Genomic DNA, 6,156 nt, shown 5'->3' with positions numbered 1-6,156 from the left:
ATATCATGAGGAAGTTTGTCTTGTTTTGTTTTCTGTTCTTTTTTTTTTTTTTTACTAAAACAAACAAATTTCTTCACCATCAATAATATAATTTTATTAATTTATTGTTTTGGACTAAATGGTTCCACAGGATTATGGTTTGAAAAATCATTAAAACTTAAAGTGATTGATAACTGGTTGAGTCAGAAATAGGACTGATTGACTTAGAAATCTCTGGATCAAGATGTTACTAACATATATTCTATGTGTTTAGTTCAGCGTAGAATTTCATTCAGAAGTCTTTTTCGAAAAGAGCTAAGAGAAAACAGGTACAATATAACAGCCTCTTGTATAAAGAGTGTTATAAATATATTCTTTACAAATATTTCAAATTGGAAGATGGCACAGAATTGATAAGGACCAAAAGCCAAGATTTTGATTTTAACATTAATAACATATTGAACTGCCCATTGTAGTCTAAAAACACCTGCTTTAATTCTGCTCAGTGTTAAAAACAGGAGGCAGATTTTCATTCGTATAGAATATACTTCAACCCTTCTCATTCATGAGTTCCACATAAATGCATTTGTACCCACACATTCAAGGAATTGTGGATCAAAAATATATGGAAAAAAATTGGTAGCATCTGTACTGAACTTGTATAGACTTTTCGCTCCTTGTCATTTCTCTCTAAACGGCATCACAAGTACTATTGATATAAGTCACTGAGAGATGATTTAAAGTGTAGGAAAGGGGACCAGCAGTTGGCATAATGGTTATGCCACTGTACTCTCATGTAGTTGACTGGATTTCAAGTCCCAGACCTGGTGGCTTAAACTCACACTGGGCATGTGTGCGTGCATGCCCAAGATCCTGAGAGGAGAATGGAGGAGAAGGGATTGTGGCATGGCCATCCCCCCTGAGGGGGTGATTTCTCACTTTCTATCTCTCCGTCTCTCTGTCTTTCTGGTGAGTGCACATGCCTTATAGCAGAAACCTCTCCAAAGGAAAAACAAAAAATAAAGTGTAAGAAAGGATATGCATAATTACATGCAAACGTGCCATTTTGTATAAGAGACTTGAGTATTCTCAGAGTTTTGTATTCTCAGGGAATCTTAGAACTAAATCAGCCATAGATATAGTGGGACAACTATGCTAAAACATGACAAGATGGGCCAGCAGGTGGAGTGGAGGTTAAGGCGTTGAATCCCATGTAGCCAAACATGCAGTTTGAGTCCTACACTGGTCAGGTTGAAAATCACACTGGGCACTTGTGCTTATGTGTCAAAGATCCTGAGAGGAAAATGGAGGAGAAGGGATTGTAGCATGACCATCCCCAAGAAGGGGTGATTTCTCACTTTTCCTCTTTCCTCTCTCTTGCTGCCCAATGCACAGGCCCTATGGCAAAATGAACAAACTAAAAAAAAGTTCAAAAAGTGAAGAAAAATATTCTCTCTCAAAGAATAAAAGAAGAGTGAGAAAAATATTCTCTCTCAAAGAATAAAAGAAGAGTAAGAAAGAAAAGAAAAGAAGGAAGAAAAAGAAAGAAAGGAAGGAAGGAAGGAGGGAGGGAGGGAAGGAAAGAAGGAAGGAAAAAAGATTTGAATACTGCCACAAAGTTTTTCTGATCACACTGAGGTTCCTTAGTTGGCAAAAATGCAAAGGCATGGTTGCATTTAAAAGTTGAAGCGTCCATTGTTCCTGTTTTCCCTAAAATCAAGCATAAGGCTAAGTACTTCAAATTATCAAAAAAGTCTAACTTCCAGCAAAGCTTAGAAAATTTGGCTACTATATTGGAGACTTGGATACTCTGAATCTGAAAGACCAATATTCTTTCTCTTTCTGATTTACCTCAGACATACAGAGGTAGAATCCAGAACATGGGTGCTTCCCCATGTTCTCTCTGCCCCCAGTGAGTACATGTGCCTTAGAGGGAAAAGAAAAAAAAAAGGCACAAGTCATGGATTTCAGGACCACTCCAGTTTCAGGATAATTTATGATTTACCTCAGACATACAGAGGTAGAATTATCTCTTTAAAAATGCCTCAACATTTTCTTGTCTTCATAAAGCTTATAAAGCAAAGCTTTTAAAAATTATTTCAAAAAATATCCACATTCAATCCCGGCAAGATGAATTTGAGCAATATTTCCTTGATGTTACTCCTGAAAATGCCATTTAGAAGTTATGAGGAAGAATTTTCTCACTAATGTTGAGTCTTTGCCAGATTTTAAGAAAGATTTTGGAATTCAAATTTGAGGTAGCTGTTAAAAAGAATATATGGATCATCATGTTGGAGATTTGGGGACAAAATATCTTCTGTTCATCACAGAGAAGAGGATTTAACTGTCATCTATTTTCATCAGCATACATTTGTAAAGATATTTTGCCCCTATACTTCTGCTTCTGAAAGCAAAGTAATACAGTGAGCTCCATGGTACTCATTAGTGCTGTTGCCAAATATTTCTGATTCTCTGCTTTTTGGCACATTGTAGGACTGCGCTTCCTGACTCCCTTTTGGTTATGGGGGCTGTGTACAGACTGTTGGCTAATGAGTTGTGAGCAGAAAGGAAGCAGGGTATGTCCAGGCCGAGCATTTAATGCCAAAGTGAGACTCCAGAGCAGAGCTCTGTTTCTCTTTGCCTCAGTTATCAGTTGGATTTGTTTCCTAGGGCTTCCATAACAAATGATCACAAACTAGTGGCAGCTTAAAACAAAAGGACTTTATTCTCATAGAGAATAAGAGGCTAGAAGAACAAAGCCAATGTGTCAGAAGAGTTGGTTCTTTGTGGAGGCTTGGAAGGAGAAAAGATCCCACATCTCTTTCCTAGCTTCTGGCAGTGGTTAGCAATGCTCTGCATACTTTGTCTTGGAAATGCATCACTTCAGCCATGATTCTCTTGCCTTAGCCTGGTAGCTAGGAATATAATTGCAAACCATCATTTCTAGCTCTTTTATAGACCAGGATTCACTGTGTTTCCCAGGCCAGCCATGAATGTGCCATCCTCCCTTTGTCAGCTTCCCAATCTGATGGGACTATAGGCATCCCCATTCTGCCCAACTGTTAGGTTGGACCAAGAATTAATTCCAAAACTCCCATCGGGTCTTAGCCTGTGGAGCAAGCATCTTAGCAGCATGCATCACCACAGCTGAAACCTATTTCTATTTTTAAATTTTATTATGGCTTCTTTTTTATCCTCCTCCACTGTTCTCTATTTTCATCTTCACATATTTGCATATACATTATCATGGCTCTATTCTCCACGCCACTGCCACATTTACTTTGGATTATCATACATATGTCTGTTATCCTCCTCTGAGTTTTAGGTGAAATTCTTTACGTGGTCATTCAGTTTAGGGATGTGGTGTTCTATAACACCCACTAGCCTACTCTCTACCTCTGTTTCTCTTTCTAGTTGAACAATTACATAGTTCAGTCTGAAAGCAATGTTTATAATCTCAGTTCAGAGTCTATTCCTTGACTCTGTCGTGTTGCTACTCTAACTTTGATTGCTTTTCTAGCCTCTGGATGGGGTCCCTTTTAATTATTATTATTATTATTATTATTATTATTATTATTATTATTTTAGTTGCTAGAGGTCATGGTAGCCAGAGAGAGACAGAGGGAAAACACTCCCCTGGTGAGGCATGGTCAAGCTTCAGTCCCTTCTCTTCCATTTCTCTATCCTATTGGTATTTCAGACATGCATGCACATGTGTCCAGCATGCTTTTCCAGGCTGCGAGGGGGCTGTGATTCAACCACAATAGACCATGAGAGATCCACTTACCTTAACCTTTAGGGTACTGGGTTGGTTCATGCTGGGGTCCCTTTCACAAGCATTTTCCCAAAAGGTTGACAGCTTGAATCCTGTAACTTGGAGGTTGGAAACCTATTGTTTCAGTTCTTTTTATTTGCAATAAAATTCTGTAGGATTCTTACATTTGTTGTTCTCTCACGTTGATAAAATTGGAAAAAGTTGCAAGGGGCTGTGGGTGAAAAGAACAAAGAATTAACCACATAGGCTGAGTTCATTATTATAAATCTGTTCTCTCACTCCGTGTCTTGAATGATTTCTTTATGCCTATCATAGTCCCAACCAAATGCCTGGTGCCTAGTAAGTCCTTAAATAATGTTGATTGGTTCATAGGAGATTGGAAAATTCATATAAGACACTGAATTTATTAGAATATAACAAACTGGAAATGTAAAGATTCTTATGTATTTTTTTAAAAAGTTGATTGATTGCCAAAGGGCATATGTGCTCTCCAGGGAGAGATACAGTTAGAGAGAAAGAGGGGGGAGAAAGCGTCCCCCAGTGGGTCATGGTAACACTGCTGTCTTGTTTCCTCTATTTTTCTCTCAGGATGTTAGGCACACATGCATACATGCTCTGCGTGTTTTACAAGTCGTCTGGGGCTGGGATTCAAATTAGGGTTGGCTGTGTGAAATCCAGCTTTCTTCACCACTAGACTGCAGGGCCAGTCCCCCCCCTTTTTTTTTTTTTTTTTTTTGGAGAGTTTTTTTTGCTACAGGGCACATGTGCTCACCAGAAAGACAGAAACAGAGAGACAGGAAGAGAGCAATCACCCCCCAGGGAGATGGCCACGCTGCAATCCCTTCTCCTCCATCCTCCTCTTGGGATCTTGGGCATGTGTGCACACACACCCAGAATGAGTTTAAGTCACCAAATCCAGGACTTGAACCGTGGTTGACTACATGGGAGTTCAGCGACATAGACATTATGCTAACTGCTGGTCACCTTTTTTGTATCATTTTAAAAAACTTTTCTTAGTTCAGCTGTGGTGATGCAAGCAGCAGGGTACTGTTACATGGGGTTGAGGCTGCTTGGGAGGTCTGGGTTTTGCTCCAAGCCAACCTAACCAGGCTGAGAACAATGACATCTGGAATCCTAGCTAGCTGTCTGCAGCCAGAGAACTGTGACAGGAGGAGACCATGGCCAAAAGGCTTTCAGCTTTCTCTTTCCTGGTCTCTCTCTCTCAGAAAAATGAATGAATGAATGAATGAATGAATAAATAAACAAATAAATAAATAAATAAAACAAGGGAATTCTCATTTAGCAAACATTTATAAGATGTACCTCAATTCAGTCATTTCATATGGGATGCAAAATAATACATGGATGTGATTCCTGTCATTGAAATTTTATAAACTTTTAAATCTCTACTTTGTCTTCAGCTCCTGATGCTATTCTTTTTTAACACAGTAAGTACTAGTATACATCCCTATACTTTACAATTTAAATCTCTCCACAGTTTCCAAGGCATTTTCTCAGATTGTGGTATTTCATTTGGTCTACACAGCACCCTCACAGGTTATTTTGGTTTTATTCGTGATGAAAAGAAGACTAGGAAAGAAAAAAAAAGTTGAAGTTTATAGCGAAAGCAGCAAGAAATGATGATAAGGAATAAATTTAAGGTAGCCATGAGGGCCAAACACATCATCTCCCTTTTAATCAAGATCTAAAGCACCAAATATGTTATTACTTTCGAAAACATTCTGAATATACTGAGCTTGGCACACGTTTTTTGTTTTGTTTTTTTGTTTTTTGTTTTTTGTTTTTTTAATTGGGCAGTTACCTTTATATCCAAACTCACATGAAGATCCCCTGGGTGAATACTAACATTAATTATCTGTGGAAATGCATTGCAATTGGTCAGTTGCTCAGATTTTCAACTAATGAAAGTCCTATGGAAGAGGAAGAAGGAGGCTCCGATAGAAGAGTAAAAGATGCTCTTCTGAGAACAATGGTGTTATTATGGAAGACTCAGAAGGGAAATCAGAACAGTGAAAGGGACAAAATAGGGAGAAACAATACGAAAACTAAAAGAAAAGTGAAAATTCAATCAATCATACAGATCTTTTTACATTCCCAGATGATTGGCATTTAGTAACTATCCAGATGGCCAGCTGAGGTATTCACCTGTTACCAGGCATTTTTGGCATCCTATAGACAATGGGCTATAAGCCATTTTGCAGATAAGTTCAATTAGAGCTGAACCACTCCCAACTGCCGACATAATCAAGTAATCTTTGCCACTAGGCACAAAATGGAGTCCTTGAGGACTATTTTTATTACTATTCAGGAACTGTGGTTCTTTAAAATATATATATATATATATATATATGTGTGTGTGTGTGTATTATCTATCTTTTTAT

At 38.2% G+C, this 6,156-nt stretch overlaps 1 long non-coding RNA gene across 1 annotated transcript in view; it reads right to left on the bottom strand.

Moving 5' to 3' along the window:
• Window positions 1–2,733: 2,733 nt before the first annotated feature.
• The window catches only part of LOC106733857 (uncharacterized), a 9,808-nt gene continuing 6,385 nt past the window's right edge, over window positions 2,734–6,156 (bottom strand). Inside the window, exons 2-3 of the long non-coding RNA XR_001369715.1 lie at window positions 3,767–3,965; window positions 2,734–2,894 (exon numbers count right to left, since the gene is read on the bottom strand). This is a non-coding gene — a long non-coding RNA (uncharacterized LOC106733857). The remainder of the gene's footprint in view (window positions 2,895–3,766; window positions 3,966–6,156) is intronic.

The sequence above is a fragment of the Tupaia chinensis genome, unplaced genomic scaffold (genome assembly GCF_000334495.1).
Source record: "Tupaia chinensis unplaced genomic scaffold, TupChi_1.0 Scaffold145528_1, whole genome shotgun sequence".
NCBI lineage: Eukaryota > Metazoa > Chordata > Mammalia > Scandentia > Tupaiidae > Tupaia > Tupaia belangeri.
The sequence above is the reverse complement of the archived record's forward strand: the minus strand, read 5'-3'. Positions and strand labels throughout refer to the sequence as shown.